Source organism: Grammomys surdaster, unplaced genomic scaffold (genome assembly GCF_004785775.1).
Source record: "Grammomys surdaster isolate TR1022 unplaced genomic scaffold, NIH_TR_1.0 200, whole genome shotgun sequence".
NCBI classification, from domain to species: Eukaryota; Metazoa; Chordata; class Mammalia; order Rodentia; family Muridae; genus Grammomys; species Grammomys surdaster.
Window position 1 is genome coordinate 235,027 of NW_021604645.1, and position 18,983 is coordinate 254,009.

The 18,983-nt window shown below is 36.4% G+C and overlaps 1 protein-coding gene across 1 annotated transcript in view; it reads right to left on the minus strand.

Annotated features, from left to right (window-relative positions):
- Positions 1-18,983, minus strand: part of Il1rapl2 (interleukin 1 receptor accessory protein like 2) — a 1,099,213-nt gene that overhangs the window by 34,097 nt on the left and 1,046,133 nt on the right. The window lies entirely within an intron of this gene.

An 18,983-nucleotide genomic window follows, 5' to 3' on the forward strand; every position in this document is an offset into this window, starting at 1 on the left:
CAAAGGACAGCAGCATATATCTATCATCCTAAGGATGGGAAATGTGTCCATAGGAGGGTTGGCCCTTGGGACTTGCTGGACAGGTATTGTGCTGAATTAGTTAACTCCAAGTTTAATGAAAATCATTGTCTCAAATAAAAATAATGTGTGGGCATTTTGCTTACAGGACATAGAGAAATAATTTTGAACTGGCTAGGTATCTGTTCCTGTATTGACTAACTTTCATACTGCTGTACCTTGCTATGCATGCTTCTGTGGGCAAAAAGACATCAATGGTCTTACCTGGCATTGGACCCTCCATACTGTAATACTGACATTCAAGGCGATATATATCCACTGTGCAATAATGCTATAGATGTTTACAGGAGTAACCAAACAATTTATTGATTAGATTTGAGGACTGCTCTCCATGTGATCATAACACATGATTAACAAAAATAATAGACCCTAAGGAAGAACATACTGTTGTTTTATGTAAATGCATGTGACCAAACTCCATTATAAATACTTATGTTACATCCATAGATTTCTACTGCTTTCTACTGGTAAAGGAAGCTTCTTATTGCAAAGGGTACTAGTCAATGAAGAGAATAAGCCATTGTGTGTGCTCAGCCATAAATAGAACATCTATGGTAGCTCCAAAAGTCTCAGAGAACATAATTAGAAGAGGGTTTGTGGAAGAAATATGTTAAGGGCTGGAGGACAGGGAGGAGAGATGTAAAATTCTCTTTCTTTGGACATAACATGGCTGTTGCACACATGGAATCAGAGCAGCTGTGATTATCAGTGCAAGACCTACACAAGATCAAAACAGTTAAAAATTTCCCTATGAGATGGGGAGGGTATCCTAATGCCCCATTCCTAGTTGAGAAGCAAATGGCAAATGATGATGGGTGGGAGAATGTGAGCCACTTTTCTTTGGTGGCAGTGGTCACTGGTAGGTTGCCCATGACAAAGCGGACCACTCCATGTACCTGAGCATATAGATAGCAATTATTGGATCCAGTGGGTTATAAAAAAGAAAGACATGAAGTTGGTACAGAGATGGTAGATATGCTGACAGGAATGGGGGAATAGAGGAAGAGTATGGGGTGAATATGACCAAGAAACATTATATTCATGTATGAAATTTGAAAAATAAGTCCCAGAAGGTTACTTGACATCACTCTCTGACCAATACTGACACAACTATACACAGACATGTTGTGAATGTACTCATACATATACTTTCTCCATGAACACAAAAATAGTGTTACTAGAAAGAAGTTGGTAATTGTGCCAGACACAAATACACACAGACACAGACACAGATACAGACACAGACACACACACACACACAAACACACACACATACACACACACACATTGTGAGAGAGTGAGAGGAAATGAGAGAGAAATATAGAGATAGTGAAACAAATAAAAAATTACCAACTTTTTTTGATCTCTTAGATAATTGAACTCTTTCCCCCTAACATTAATGATTGTAACAGACTCAGGTCAGAAGCCTAGGAACTTGAGACAATATAAGTAAGACTACATAAAGTACAAATAATGAATTATACACAGGAATGGAAACATCACATCAATATAAACTTTATAGTTAGTATATCAGCTAAAACTAATTGATAATTTAGATTGTATTTATGTATTTAGGCTCGCTACTTTGAGCCTAAGAGTTAAACTTTATATATAAAGTCACTCATAGGCAGACTTCACACTTTATAAGTTTTACCTTCAGGGGCAGTACTAGTTTTCAAGGTAAAGTTCAGATATCTATCCTTCAAGCTTCTGGCAAGTGGAAAGGGAAATGCTAGTTTAAATAATTAGCCCAGAACACTCTGTTCTTCTTCTTTTATTGAAGTTTATCCTCAAAGGAAACTAGTTAAACTAATTAATCTTCAGAGACGAGCTCCTTTATGGGTTGTCCAATACTGAGTGGATTTCCCTGGAAACATACACATGTGGCAACACTGGACTTACTCTGGAAATGGTATTTATATACAAATACACACACACACACACACACACACACACACACACACTGGCGTTGGAGTTTATGTGTGTGTAAAACAACAGAGCAATTTAAACAATTTAAATTATGTTAAAATAAAAATATAATTAAAATGTGAAGTGTAGTAAAAATAAAAGTGATTAGAAAGTGTGACTGTTTGTATATGCTCAGCCCAAGGAGTGATAATATTAGAAGGTGTGGCCTTGTTGGAGTAGGCGTGTCTCTGTAGGTATAGGCTTTAATATCCTTATACTAGCTGCCTGGAAGTCAGTATTCTGTTACCAGCCTTCAGATGAAGATGTAGAACTCTCAGCATCTCCTGCGCCATGCCTGCCTGGATATTGCCATGTTCCCACCTTGATGATAATGGACTGAAACTCTGAACCTGTAAGCCAGCCCCAATTAAATGTTGTCCTTATAAGAGTTGTCTTGGTCATGGTGTCTGTTCACAGCAGGAAAACCCTAAGATAGGAGCTGGTATCAGGGACTGGGGTATTGTTGTGATAGGCCTGATCATGGTTTTGTTTGGAAGAATGTGGATTTTGGGACTTTGGATTTGGAAAGCATTGGAATGCTTTAAGTGGGGCTTAATGGACTATCCTAGAAGGAATATGGAAAACTTTGTTGCTGTGAGTGATTTGAACTGTGCTGACCTGGACCAAGAGGTTTCAGTGGAGAAGGACTTCAGTATGTGGCTTAGAGACTATTTTTTGTGGGATTTTGGTGAATAATATGGGTGCTTTTTGCCATTGTCCAAAGAGTCTTCCTGAGGCTAAGGTGAAGAGGTTTAAATTAATTGCTTTGAAAAGCATCTCAAAAGAGCCTAGTGTAAATTCTGTTGTGTGGTTACTAAAGTTCACTCTTATGAAGAGCATTTTAATGAAAAGGAGCAAGTTGAGAAGGAAAAAATACAAAATATGTGGTTCAATGGTTCACTTAAAGGAGCACCCAGAAGTATAATGGAATCCTGAGCTACATAAGAGATTCCTAAACCAAATACTTAAAACATCCCAGTTTTATGGTACAGCCAGCACTGTTGAACCTAAATTCAATCATAGAAAAATTAATTTAAAATCTTTTAAAAATATGAGCAAATATATGAATAATTTCCTAATAAATTCAGAGTCTTAATCTTACGTGAGATGCACAAGTTCTCTAAAAAAAATAGTAAAATTATTAAATAATGATTGAAATAGTTCTGAAAAAGTTGAGACAGGCACATATGTGGAATCATTTAGCCTTATATCTTTGTTATTAGTACTTAGCACAGTGCCAGTGTCACCATGAGAACCTGGCTAAAATACAGCGAATAAGTAGGATATTATGTGTATTGTTTTATAGGTCTAACACCAAAGAATGACACAGAAACCCCCAAAATGCATGTAAATAATTTTAAAAGCCAGTCTGAAAACACTATGTGCTGTATAAGGTGAAAGCAAAAGATTGAAAAGAAAAACTACCTCATGTTGGATTCCAACTGTACAATGTTTTAGAAAAGGCAATTATTTGCAGTGCAAAGATCTTTGTACTCCTGATTTGGAGGGAGAGAGATAAATATGTGGGGCAGAGAAGCTTCTTAGGCTAATGAAAGTATTCTGCACAGTGCTATACTAGCAGATAACACACCCATTTACATTTTTTGAAATATGTGTAATGAAAAGTACCAGGAATACTTGCTGTTGTATACTGTAGACTTTATATGATAAGGATATGTCAAAGTTAACAAATGTATGAATATGGGGCTGATTGTGGTACAGGGGTAAAGGGGAACTTTACTTTTCATTTTGATCTTCTGTAAATTAAGTCCTTAAATTTAAAGTATGAATGTATGGGTGTAATGCTAGTTAAATATTTTATGAGTTTTATTTGCTACAATCAGTGACATTAAACATTAAAACTCTATATACCTAGAATTGTGATGAGCAACACTGTTTCAAACTATTTTCACTATCTCTCATTAGATTCCTGCAAAAGTATTTAACTATATAAATAAATGGAAAGGAAAAATACAAAAAAATAAAAACTGTGAGCTGACCTTATTAAGCCAAAGAATTAAAGTATTTGGAAATAATAATCCCAGCATTAAACGTGTAAGATTTTTCTTGTGATCATTCTATGATTCATGCTGCAGTATAGGAAGCTTTTATAGAGCATTTACATTGTACTGGGTATTATAAATAAATTGGTGTGATTTTAGGAATAAGGAAATAATTTCTGTGTGATCTCTCTTATATATAGAAATTTTTATGTGTATGAATCTTTTGGCTGCCTCTGTGCGTCTATACCATGTGCAAGCAGTATCTGTGGAGGCTAGAACAAGGAGTCAGAGTCTCTGGAACTGGAGTTACACATGGTTGTTAGCCTCCATGTGGGTGCTTGGAACTGAACTTTAGTCCTCTGGAAGAGTAGCAAGTGCTGCTCTTAACTACTGAACCATCTCTTCATGCCCTGTGTAGTATATTTTGTAGTTGAGCTCATAGAGGTTGAGAGAAAAATAATGATTATCAGATTTAGGGGAAACTCGGGACATATTGACCAAACCAGTCCTAAGCTACATACATAGTTGTAATAGATATAAGTAGTTCTAGTATGTTACTGTAGAATAAGGTGATTATAGACAGCAATAAGGATACACTTCAAAGTGTAGAAGAATGGATGTTGAAAATTTTCATCATGAAGAAATATTTAAGGGGATAGGTTTATTAAATCGATTTATATATTCCATAATTTATACCTGTATTGAATAATTATATCTATACCATCAATATGTATAAAGTTGTCTTAAAATAAATTCAAAATATATGAGAAATATGTAGGATATGTACATATAACTATGTCATTTTATATAAGATACTCTAATATGTATAAAATTTTGGTGTCTAACATGAATCTTGGAGACAATAGAATATGGAAACTATATGAAGGCTGTGTTTTATTGGAAGAAATTCTAAACTACTTTTATGTTTCTTCCAGTAGCAGTAGTACTTTTAGTCATTTACTGAAATGATGCATTGCTGCTGAGAGTCTGTAGTCTGTTTGCTTCATTGCATACCCATATCATGAACTTCATTACCCCACTAGTGCTATCATGCCCAGAGAGTAAAGTCTCGGAACCAGTAGACTAGCTTAGAAGGTAAAAGCACTTGTCACAAAAACCGATGACTTGAGCTCAATCCCTTTAACCAATATAAAATCCTGATGCAGTGGTACACATCTCTAGTCACTGCCCTTTCAAGTGAGATGGGAAGCAGAGACAGGAGAATCATTTAGATGTTTGCAGGCTCACTAATCTGGAATATGCAGCAGCATGACAAAAACAAGTGAGACCCCCACATCAACAAGATGGAAGAAGAGATTTTCTTCCTAAAAACTGTCCTTGGCCCGACCCACTCAGGCCATGTCACACTTCTGTGCACAAATACTTAGCTATGCCTTTGTGATGGTGTGGTTGAATAGGAACTACAGCTCGATGCTACTGCCCAGCACATCAAGTCAGCGTATCGTTTATCATCAGTCTGGCAAAAGGACAATGTTCAGAGTGCGAAGTAGGTTCTACTAAAGGTGTGTCTGTTTCTTTTATTTTTATTGTTGTTATTATTTTGAAATCATAGGCTGAATCATAAACTTTGGACTCTGAATTTATAAGTAAGCAGTGAGGTGAGACTGGCAACTGTATTATTCCTGTAGATGTCTGCTCCCTGCTCACCTAAAGATCAAAACCTAAAAGAAGCACTCTGGAAGGAAACAGTAACATGACATTTAGATAAAGTACATAGATGCAATGAAATATTAGTGAAATATTGGTTAATTGAATTGGACAGGGCTGGGGATTAAGGCTAACTGAATTTTCTGTATACCTGGGATTTAAATAGAAAACTGTGTTGTTTTCTTAATTGAGGTAAATAGTACTATAATATCTAAATCCAATTTTCATTCACTGTAAATACCCCCTTCAACCAAATTGAGTTCTCCTTTGATGTCTTAGTATCGTGCAGAGTGTCTAGGTTATTATTCTGAATTATTAGCAATCATTGTCCAGAGAAGATGTCTGAGAATATGAAAGATAGGAGGTATGATTTAAAAAAACCTTTTAATTGAATAAATCTCTCTTTTGATGTGATGTGTTTTTTTTTTCTATTAAAACCTTGTTAGTCCAAGACCAGCATCAAGTCTGTAGTCTGACAAGGCCAGATTTATTGAGCCAATATATTGAGGAGAGGCAGTCCAGCAGCTGTCAACTGATCTTCAATTTTGAAAAGTATAACATTAAGATTTTAAAATTCTGAGGAGGTCATAGGGAAGAATTGGTAATTGCTGGCATGATTTCTGGAGTGGGATCAGAGAAGGGGGAATTAACTCGGACTTGCATTTTGTCAGGAGTTCAGGGTGGTTTAACTATTGGGTATCCTTAGTAGTAAATATTGATAACAAAGCAGATCTGGGTATCATTGGGAGGGAAGCAGTAATCACTCAAGGGAGGACGGGTCCTTATGGCATTTTACAACTGCTACATGACCCTGGGAGAACCAGTGTTTTCTGTTAACTTTGCAGCTGGCTTTATCTGTCTGTCCTCCCAACCTGATTAATGGCAGGGCTGCTTAGTCTCACTCCATACTGACTTTCACTCTTTCAGTCCCGGGAAAGTTTTGTCTCTCTGCAGCCCATATGTGGAATGCTCCAAAATATTCTGGACAACAGTGGATTGTTGAGAGAGATGATTTTATGAATTCAATCTAGCCAAACTGTACTTGTAAATGGCTGAAGGGAAGCCCTTTCCTTAGTCTCTAAACCTTTGTTTCTTTAGTTGCCAAGTAAGGATAATACCATTTAGCTCAGCTGACTATCATGGGACTCCAAATGTGATTTAGAATGTCAAAATTGTTTTTGCAATATTCTGAATTTTATAGAATGAGAAACAGCAGTATTGTTGTTATTAATATCATACATTCTTGTCTAGCAAAACCTACAATCCAAGATTAAATAGAGTTGAGGCTGGAGTATGCAAAGTACACTCAGCAAATGAAGAGAAATTAACCAATTATGTCTTAGACAGACTTTAAATATTTTATGTATGTATCAAGGCTAAAACTCAATGTGGAAATGTGAATAGTGAATACCATTCCTCCTCTAAAAAAATTATATTTCAGAGAAATGTCAGTTTTCAGATTAATGGCAATTAAGGCTGACCTGGGCTAAAACCATGCTGCCTATAAAAGCTTTATTTTCCTATTGAAGCTTTTGTATGATTTATAAAATGTACTATCACATATAGTGGTGTTATGATTTTCGATTTATTTAAATCAAAAGAAGTTGATTGATTCATGTTCCTTCTGCTGGTAGCTGGACAGAGAGTGAGTGAAGTAAAGAGACTACTTTTGAAGCCTAACTCTGGGAAGATCAAGCGTATGTGGAGTGCTTAAAGGCACTGAAAAAAATGTGTGTGAAGTTGCCAGAACAGAGTCTGTCATTTTGCTTTGGGACTCTAATTAGTTCCTCTACATAGGCATCAATGACATAAAGATACTTAGGTAAATGATGGATACATATATGACTCCATCCTTCTAAAGTGACAACTAATTGCAACATACCCTGCATAATCTGTACATGTACATACTGTGAAATCCACACAGTATGTGATTGCCTTACAGAATACTTCTCAGAATATATTCCTTTCATTTAGTGATACATAATTGTTTTTTTGAATAAAATTCATGTTGCTATTGTTTTTTCAGAAAGTTTTATTTTTAAAACTTGCATATGCTTTTCTGTATATGGGGAAATGCATGTCCAGAGCATTTTGGAGGTCAGAGGACAACTTGTGGAAGTCAGTATTCTCTTTTCATCATATGGACCCTCATCTTCTCACTGGTCCAGAAGTATATATTTCTAATAGGTTATTTGGTAGCTTCTCAATAGTCACTTTAAGAATAAAATATTTTAATTTATATTTATTTTCTCTTCTGTTAAGAGTCTCACATTCATTTATCCATAAAGAACATGTCAACTTCCAAGCATGACATGAAGGCCAGAAGGAACTAAAAGCAAGAGGGAAGGAATCAATACTGTCTATATTCAGTTTGTACCCTTTCAGGAACTGAGTGGAAATGAAATTGTTTGCATTTTAAGAAGTGTTTTAGATAATCCTGAAGATAGGTTGAATATGTGTTTGGAGGCCAACAATTATAAGAGATTTGGTAAACTGTTTAATAGTACTGCCCAAGGAGAAAACATTTGTAATTGATAGAACAATTTGTTGAGTGAGATTTATAATAGAAAATCATTCTCTGTTGGAGCAAGGCAATTGTGAAATTCATCCAGGCTCTTTAACCAATTAGATACAACTTGCATCCCTGTAGGGACTCTTAGAGTCTCTTCCTTTTTTGTTTAATAAGATTGAGCCAATGCTATCTGGGCTATCTGGCATTTTCATTACTAATGTGGAAAATATACCTCAGTAACAAATTTAATATATATTTTTTAATTTTCATGAGTCTTGAATATTAACTTAAAGAAATTCATGTACACATGCACAACTGAAGGAGACTTTTCTAAGATGTTCACCATCAAAGGCTAGTCCTTCCTGTGAACTTTTTATTTCTACTTTGTAAAACAATTTTTGTCCCCTTTTAACTGGCTCATAGAAATTATAAAGCCCCTCACAGAAAGAGCCCCAATTGATTCTTCTTCTAATGATTATTTGAATTATCTGAAAAGAAACGGTGAATTTTGTAGGAGATTTCTTGGAAACATTCCATATCATAGAAAATCTAATGAAACCTACAGGCACACATGAAAATCTCACCACTTCTACAAATTACATCTTACATAGCCAGTAGAAGAGTTTTGGTGTAATTGTCTGGGACAGGCTGGCAAGTGGGATTAGATGCTTCATTATGGATTCAGATTTTCTTGTGGATCATTTTTTTTTAGCAATCCCAGAGAAATAGAAGGGCTATACCTCTCCTTTCTTAAAGTGAAATTATAGGGAATGTGTGCAAATCAGGAGGTGTTAGGGAACCTCAGAAATTAAAGTGACCCAGAAAGCAAACAAAAAGAATCCTGAAACCTTGGCCAAGATTTGCATTCAAGTACTGCACAAGCCACTGAAAAATTGCAGTATTCAGAGGTTGTACTTCCTGAAGATCAAGGAACGTTATATCATTGATCATCCTGTGCCAGTAAATAGAGTATTTTCTCTAGGTAGAGTATTATATTTTATTTGCTTTTAAAATGTTATTAATTGAAATAGAACTACATTACTTTCATCTTCCCTTTCTTCCCTTTAGTCTCATTCCCCAAGTATCTTTGCCATACTGAATCTTAAGCCTTCCACTCCTTTGGGAAAGATGTTACAAGTTGCAATACATACTCATAGGCCAAAGCTGCCTCCAGGCCCAGGAAATGAGAGTCTAGGCAGAAGGGCTGGTTCTTCATTTGTCAATTGCCAGAAGACTACCTACTTACATTTTCTGTTTTATTTACTTTACAATGAACTTTAAAAAATTAAATAAGTACTAATTGAAATATTAATGGAGTTTTATACATCAACTCTATACACATAAATAACACACACTGACCAAATAGAATAACCTTTCCTTTTCTCCTTCCCAATCTCTAGTAATCATCATTATACTTCCAGACAATGCACTATTGATATGCATGTACAGCCCAAGAACTACAATTCGATTAAAACATGAGCCTATTAGAATGCCCTTTCTATAATCTATATGTTTGTCTCTCTCTTTCAAAGCTCACATATTACGAATACCAAATAGATTAGTGTTAACAATTGGGCACTTGGAATTTGCTTTAGTCATGAAGGCCTTGCTCTCATGAATAGAATTAGCACTTTTATCAAAGAGATGCAAGAAAGCTACTTTGTCCCTTCTGTTATGTGAAGACACACTGAGGATGCCATTTGTGAAGAACAGGACCTCACCAACACCAAATCAGATTGTACCTTGATCTCACCTTTCCTAACCTTCATGATGATGACAAATATTTTTGTTGCTTATAAATTACACACTCTAAAATAGTTTATTATGATAATCTGAAGAAAGAAAGACAATCCTGAAGGAAAACATGTACCCAGAAGTCAGTTTTATTTATAGAAATGCCTATAGGAGAAATCCTCTAATTAAAATCTTAGTATTTTGTATTTAAAGGTATGCCCATTGGAGAAAATCTGTGGGTCATAGGAGAACTCAGTTCATCTCTGGGTTCTAGTAATTATATCATTATCGCTTCACTTTTTTATTAAACTGTGTTATTTGTCCCAAATTGCTATGCTCTGTTAAAACAAAACAAAACAAAACAAAATTTGTATGTTTCTTTCAAGGACATTGACTTTGGAGGCTAGAAGACAGGGTCTCGTAATTAATTTCTATGTTAACATAAATGTTCATAGCCTGAAGGAATGCTGGAACACACACATAAGCTCCCAAATAAATCACAGATCACACAATTAATATTACAAAATGGCTGACTATGTGTTTATCTTGGCCAGGAATCCCTGCCTCTTCGTTTTTATTTCTCTAAAGGTGTCTCTATTTAGCTAGTGGGTTTTGTAAAATTTTCAAAACAAACACTCTGCAACTTTCCACCAGTGCAAGTAAGTTATTTATCCCTCCCTTAGAAAAACTGTTAGTGGGGAGTTGTGAGAAAGTAAAGGAAGAAAATACAACAAAATGAAATAAACAATAGCATTTTGCAAGACCCTAATGGCTGACTTATTTAGCAACTAATATAGTGGCTCTGGCTCTGTCTTCACTTCATGTTTGCATGTTTTGTCTTCTAGCAGCTCTAGAGAACAGCAGCTTTTCATTTTAAAATGGTGTAACTACATGTTAATGTAACTAGGCATCTGCCCTAAAAGTTAATCCTAGAGAAAGAAAGGTCAGCAAAAGCTAAGGGAATCTGAATTGAAAAGTGGATATTAGTCAATGAGTATGCATTGATTTTAATTCATGTTCTAATAAATATAGAAACAGAAGTCATTAATAAAAATGGGAGAAATTTGACTAAGATAAATAGGAATTATCTGTAATACATTTACAAATTTTCTGTCCAAAAGTTTTGAGAAATATTAAGCTTGTTTGCCAAACAAATAAATTTAATTTTCTAGAAGAGTCCAAAGTTTTTCAGCATGTAGACGTGATAGACATTTGAGGAAATAAGAATGCTAATACTGTATTTTCCTAATAAATATTTCAGTATTAAAAAGAGTCCAGCAATGGACAGGCCAAATTGGATGGGGAAAAGCCCACAAAGCCTCAGGCCTTCACAAAATGAGTAAAGCTAGGAGCGGGAGAGGTGGGCTACCCCAGGGAAACACAAATTGGTTGTCCTGTGCCAAATGGTCAGTCTTGAGAATATGCAGATAAGTTACATCATAAACATCATAGGCAGGTTATATTTTGGAAGACGTGCACTTAAATATACACATTCAATAAGAATTAATGAGAAAAGAGTGGATGGATTTGAAGGAGAGCAGGGATAGGCACATGAGAAGGCTTAGAGGGAGGAAAGGTGATGGAGAAAGTTTGGAATTATATCTCCCTGCCTAAAAAGAGATGGCAATAAAGGTGTGGAGGTTCCCACCATTAATTCAGGCAGGAAGGAGACAGAAGCAGGAAGACTTCTGCAAGTTCAACACAGCCCACTCACATAGAAATCCAGGATAGCCAGAACTACATAGAAAGACCATTTTAAAAGGAAAAAAGGGTGACTCCCTTGTCAGTAGGAAAATAATTTTGGGTAATATGTTTACATCTCAGAAGGCAGAAAAATTACTTACAATTGCAGTATTTCTATAGTAACTGTGCACAGCTGAGGTTAGTGGGCCTGTCCAACTATAACCAGTTTTTTTTGTTGTTTTTGTTTGTTGCTTTTTTGAAACAGGGTTTCTCTGTGTACCATCCCTGGCTGTCCTGGAACTCTCTTTTAGACCATGCTAGCCTGGATCTCAAAGAGATCTGCCTGACTCTACCTCCTGAGTGCTGTGATTAAAGGCAGGCATATGCTACCACTGCTCAGCTATGACCTGGTTTTGACTAGGACAGCAACAACAACAACAACAAATCAATTTTCGCAGCACCATTGAACTTTCTTGGACAAGTATTTTAAAAGATAGTGAGACCACAGTAGGATGCAGACAAAAACTGCCAGAAACCATGACAGATTTTGGTTCGAATATTGGAAAATGTTTGTCATTTGTTGAACTATTCCCAGCTCTCTGTACTATTAGCAACTGTGAGTTCATCTATTCTTTTCCAGAACTTTCATTTGTCTGTTGCATTATGCTTTTCGTTGTGAGTCAAAACTAGAAAACCCAAAGTAAAAGTGGTATTAAATTCAAAGTAATATGTATTTTAAAATATTCAAATACATGTGTATATTAATAATACAATTAATACTAATATACCATATACACTTTTGTACTTTTGTACATTTTCTTATTCATTTATGTCTAAATATGCTTTGAAACACAATTTATCTGCTTTTATTATCTCTGTGTATATCACTGTGTCCTTAAAAAAATATTCCCAGCTAGGTATGTAGAACTGGTGTGGTCTGTAACAATAAGCCTAGAGCCTAACATTTGCATCAAAGCTAAATTACTCTGCAAATCAGGAAGACATTTTTAGCCTTCAGGCCTTTGCTCTTTGATTCAATGAATGTGTTGTCTCATTAACAAGATACCAGATTGAAAAATATTAAATGAGTGTTATCTATGAAGATGAACAATTAAAAATAAATTTTCCATAAATTGTACTGAAATATAGTTTAAAATATTTGAAAATTAAGTGAAAATGTAAATGTACACTTTATATATGATTTTCCTACTCCATATCTAGATATTTAGCTAAGCAAAAAGGAAGTATAGCTGTATATGGACATCTGTATATTAATGTTCATATCATCTTTACTAGTTCCAAATGAGACACAAATCAAATGCAAACAATGGATAACTACACAGCTAAAATTTATAAGATATCTCTACATAGCAGTGCTCATTGATATTAAGAGAATGAGCTATTTATGGACATAGTCCATCCCTAATTGACTTGTCAAATGAAATAATCCAAACACACAGCATATCTGCTATATTATTCTGTTTATATAAAACTACAAAATGTGAACTGATTTATAGTGACAAGAAGATTAGTGTTGTGGAAAGGATTTCAAAGGGGCACCAGGAAACAAGGGGTGATAACTTCTTTATGGCAAATGTTTTGCAAGCGTATGCATACATCAATCAGCTTGTATGGATTGTAAAACTTAAACTGTGTGTTGTTTATTGCCTGTCAATTATAGCCCAATAAAACTGTTTACTTTTAAAAATTCACTCAGTCATATCCTAGAAAGGGGAGGTAATTACTTCAGTTTCATATAATTACTGTTCTTACTGAAGAAACCAAGCCCAGAGCTTTTGGGTAGTAGAAATGCAATTAGGAGCTAAGTAGGTACAAATATATTTAACATGTGTCCTTTTGAGGGAGAATTTCTTTCTCAGAAAAAAGTGAAGAATGGTACACTTTAAAGTAGATATAGTGATAATAATGTTAAGATTGACTATTATAAAATGAATTTAAATAAGTTCAACTATATATGCTGCAAATAAATCATTAAAGTTTACTAAAATAATTGCACTAACAGAAAACTTCAAGTTCAAGGACTTTAGATGTATGAATCACTGTTTTCTGTAGAGCCATGCTATGCCAGGTTACCAATACAATTAAAATGAAACCCATTGTAAAAGAGGCAGAATTTGGTGGGTAGGAAAAGGGGGCAGCTCTGAGAGGAGTTGGGGGATAGAACGAGTAGGATGGAAAAACACTGTAGGTAATTCTCAGAGAGCAGATAAAAACATGATCTAGAAGACTACATAATGAAAATAGCTTTTCAAAAAGCATGTCGTGGTAGTTCATGACTGAAAATATCAGCACTAGGGAGGATCAGGAATTCAATGCTAGCCTTAGCTGTGGAATACCACACCTCGGACTACTCTTCAAATAGCTTTATTAAGATAAAATTCACAGACTAGATGATTTGCCCATTGGAGATTTATATTTCATTGTCTTATAATGTTAAACATGGGCAATCATGATTTGATTCTAAAATATTTATTTATTTAACGAATATGTATTGATGTTTTGCTGGCATGTGTATCTATGTGAAGGTGCTGTGCTGGATCACCTGGAATTGGAGTTACAGATATTTGGGAGCTACCATGGGTGTGCTTGTAATTGACCCTGAAAGATCAGCCAGTGCTCCTAACCAGTGAACCATCTCTTCAGGGTCATCTAAAATACTTTGTCAAAAAGTAGCCCTAGACTATGAAGTCCAGGATTCTATTTTAGAGTATTGAAACTGTTCTTGCAGTAGGTAATAGTAGTGGTTTTACATTATTATGAAGTTACAAAAAACACACTGAACTGTACACTTGGAAGTATGTTAAGTTGGATTTGGCAACACTTGCAAAAATGTAGCACCTATGCAATATGACTATAAGCACCACTTATAGGATTTACCCACACCAGCATTAGACAGTCAGGAATCAACTTTACAACTCTGTAGACTTGCCTTATCTAGAAATTTCTTATAAATGAAATCACACAATATATGCTCTTTTGGCCACTGGCTTATTTTTACAGATGTTTCCAAGACTGTTGATATTATTAGTACATGCCAGTACTTCCAACCTTCTTACAAAAAATAATGTTCCACAGTGTAGATATACCACATTTTATCTTTTCATTCCATACTTGATAGACATTTAGATTGTTTCCACTTTTCACTCCTTAGAATGGTGATACCAACATTCATATGCATATTCTCATGAAGACATATGCGTTGATTTGTGTTCAGTATACACCAAAACCTAGCACACTATGCTTAATCATTTAAGGATTTAACAGATTGTTATTCAAAGTTATTGTACTATTTACATTTGTATCATTATGTGAGGTTCTCAATTTTTCTACATCTTCACCAACATAAATTATAGCTCATATTTTTTACTTAAATTATCCTAAGGAATATGAAGTAGGGTCACATGGTTTAGATCTCTATAACACCTAACAATGTCAAATACATTTTCCTAAACTATTTTCCTAGAAATATACTATATTCAAAGATGATTCTGGAGATTATGGGTCCTCAAAGTTAGGAATTTATAGGTTAGAATAATTGAGTACAGACATGAACACTGAGTGTCACAGGGATAATTATAGATCATATCGGTCTTAGAGTTTTACTGTGTGAAGAGGCATCATGACCAAGACAACTCTTATAAAGACAGTATTTAGTTGGGGCTGACTTACAGGCTCAGAGTTTCAGTCCAGTATCATCAAGGTGGGAACATGGCCGCAAACAGGCAGGCATAGTGCAGGAGAAAGTGAGAGTTCTACATCTACATCTGAAAGCTGCTAGCAGAATACTGACTTCTAGGCAGCTAGGAAGAGTGTCTTAAAGCTTATATCCACTGTGACACACCTACTCCAACAGAGCGACACCTTCTAATAGTGCCAGTCTCTGGGCTGAGCATATACAAATCATAACATTCGAATCCCCCCATAGGCTTACTCAAACATGAGTCTATGGGGCCCACACATAAATATAGTATAATGCAAAATACATTTAGTCCGCCTTCAAAAGTCTCCATAGTCTATAGCAGTCTCAACAATGTTAAAAGTCCAAAATCTCTTCTGAGGTTCATCCAATCACTTAATTATAGTCCCCAAGGCAAGACAGGAAACCAGCTGGGCAAACTCCAAACTCTGTAACTCCATAGCTGATGTTAAAACAATCTTCAGGTTTCCAACTCCTTTTTCATCTTTGTTGTCTGTAACAAACTTCTTTCTCTTAGGCTGGTTCTACTCCCTGTCAGCAGCTTTCCTAGACCACAGCTCAGGAGTCTCAAAGATGTTGGGGTTTCCAAGGGAACTTCAATGTTACACCTTCTTGTTTCAATGTCTGGGATCCACAAATGATCTTCTGGGCTCCTCCAAAGGGTTGGCAACACTTCTCCAGCTCTGTCCTCTGTAGCATGCTAAGTTCAAGTTGATCCACTCCATTGCTGCTGCTGTTCTTAGTGATCAGCCCATGATACTGACATCTATAATATACTAGTATCCTCCATTGCAACTAGGCTTCACCAATAGTCTCTCATAGGCTCTCTTCATGGTCACAAGCCTCAAATACTGTGCATGACCCCTTCAGTTCTGGGCCATCAACTACAACTGAGGATGCACCTTCACTTAGAGCCTTCCATGGCCTCTCACAATGCCGAGCCTCAGCTGTTCTTCATGACCCCTTCATGCCTTCAAAGTAAGTGTCACCTGAGTGACTCTTACACATTACCAAGTACAGCTGAAGCAGGAGGTACAAGCTTGGCTGTCTTTGAAACACAACTTCTTTATGCTCAGTTCAGAAGATACTTCCCAGAAGATTTCACCTCAGTGATGCTGGTCTCTTCTTAATCATCACTAATTTCTTAGCTCCAGCTAATCAGCATCAATTGTCCAATAGTCCCTTCTATTTTCCAGTCTAAAGCCAGAGCCACATGGCTGAAGCTATCATGTTCTGCTGTTTGCTGGGGCTAGAACATGGCCACCCCTATTCAATTACCACATTTCTGTTTTCTGACTTCCTTTCTGCCTAAGCTTGGCTTTCCTGGAACTTGCTCTACAGATTGACCTTGAACTCAGAGATCTGCATGGCTTTGTCTCCTGTGATGCTTGGATTAAAGGCACATACCATAATGCCTGGATTTAAGCATTTCTTCACCTAGAACCTGCTTTGTCACAGGTTGGTCTTGAACTCAGAGATCTGTTTGTCTTCTGGGATTACCACCATGCCTGGATCTAAATTTAGCTGGGTAGGATCTTGTTCCAAAATCCTTTGATCTGTTATCTCCTCAAACATAGGATTCAGTTCCATTTCACTTCCTGGTGCCCCTTTAAAGCTCAAACATTATCCTCAGGCAGACTCTTCAAACAAGGGCATAAAGCAGTCACAGTCTTTACCAAAATATTACAGAAACAGTCTCCTAGGCCACATATTGACATTCTTCACTGGAACCTCTTGGGCCAGGTCTGCACAGTTGAAATTACTCACAGTAACAAAGTCTTCCATATTCCTACTAGTATGGCTCATTAAGTCCTACTTAAAACATTCCATGGCTTTCCAAATCCAAAATCTCAAAATCCACATTTTTCTAAACAGAAACATGGTCATACCTATCACAGCAATACCCCAGTCCCTGGTACCAACTCCTGTCTTAGGGTTTTATTGCTGTGAAGAGACATCATGACCAAGACAACTCTTTTAAGGACAACATTTAAGGCTGGCTTACAGGTTCAAAGGTTCAGTCCATTGTCATCAAGGTGGGAACATGGCAGCATCCAAGCAGGCATGGTGCAGGAGGAGCTGAGAGCTCTACATCTTCATCTGAAGGCTGCTAGCAGAATACTGACTTCCAGGCAGTTAAGAAGTGTGTCTTAAAGACCACATCCACAGTGACAAATCTACTCCAACAGGGCGACACCTTCTTGTAGTGGTACTTCCTGGGTTGAGCATATATAAACCGTAAAAATATCAAGTATGGTAAACATTATATAGTATGATTTTTCATGCACAGTGATATAATATATACTTAAGAAAACTTGAGCCAAGCATAGTGCACATATGCCTACAGTTTTATCGATTTGGTGGGACTGAAGTGGGAGGATCCCTTGAGTCTAGGAATTTTAAGACCAGTTTGTGCCACATAACATGACTCTGTCTCAGAAAACAAATACATGAGAGTACATATTAACACAAGTTCTCTGAAAAATTATACTGATTCCTACTACATGATTCTTAGTAAGAGTGAAGAAAAGTGTGCCTACACCTATCAATATCCACTATATACCAGAGTGAAAGAATGCCTGCCTTTTTATGGTACAAATGAGGTGATTACTCCAGCTGTAGTGGTTTGATATGCTTGGTCCATAGTTTTTGGCATTACTAGGAGGTGTAGCCTTATTGGAATAAGTGTGGCTTTGTTAGAGGAAGTGTGCCATTGTGTAGGCAGGCCTTTCAGGGCTTCTATGTTCAATCTCCACGCTGTACAAAAGAGAGACCCTCCTGGCTGCCTGTAGAAGACAGTCTCTCTTCCTGGTTGCCTTCAGATAAAGATGTAGAACTCTCAGCACCTCCAGCACCATGCCTGCCTGCCCATTGCCTTTCTTCCTGCCTTGATGATAATGGCCTGGATGCCTGAAACTGTAAGCCAGCCCCAATTAAACGCTGTCATTTATAAGAGTTGCTTTGGTTATGATGTCTCTGTACAGCAATGAAACCCTACCTAAGACACCAGCCCAACTCCTAACTGTATTATGAACATTTGTCTTTATACCCAAAGATAAGCACAGTCCTTGCTTTGCATCAAAGAAACTTCTTTTTGCAACAGACAAAGATCATTACAGAATACAACAATTAATCAAAATGTAGCATTTTGCAGCCCAGTCCCAACAGATAAATCTGCAAAATGACTTACACAACTAAGGTTTGGGGAACACTGTAGAAGATTAGGTAGAAAGATTATTAAGAGACAAGGGAAAAGAGAGATTGCTGTGAGATTATATCTTCTAGGAATGTCAGAAGCTACTCCCATAAAGCTATACCAATATTATTGCCCAAACAGGAGATGACTAAGGACAACAATAGAAATGATAAAGTGTATGGGGGAAATCCTAGGAGGACCCAGTCCTACACAAAGGACTACAGGTGACAAAGGATGCTGAGAATGGGAGAAATAGTCTTCCCCAGGGAAGAACACAGCAGTTAGTTATCCAATACAAAATGGTTAGCCCTGACAACATACATACAAGTAACATTATACTGAATGAGCAAGTTATATTTATGTATTTAGTAATATTTCTCTCTCTCTCTCTCTCTCTCTCTCTCTCTCTCTCTCTCTCTCTCT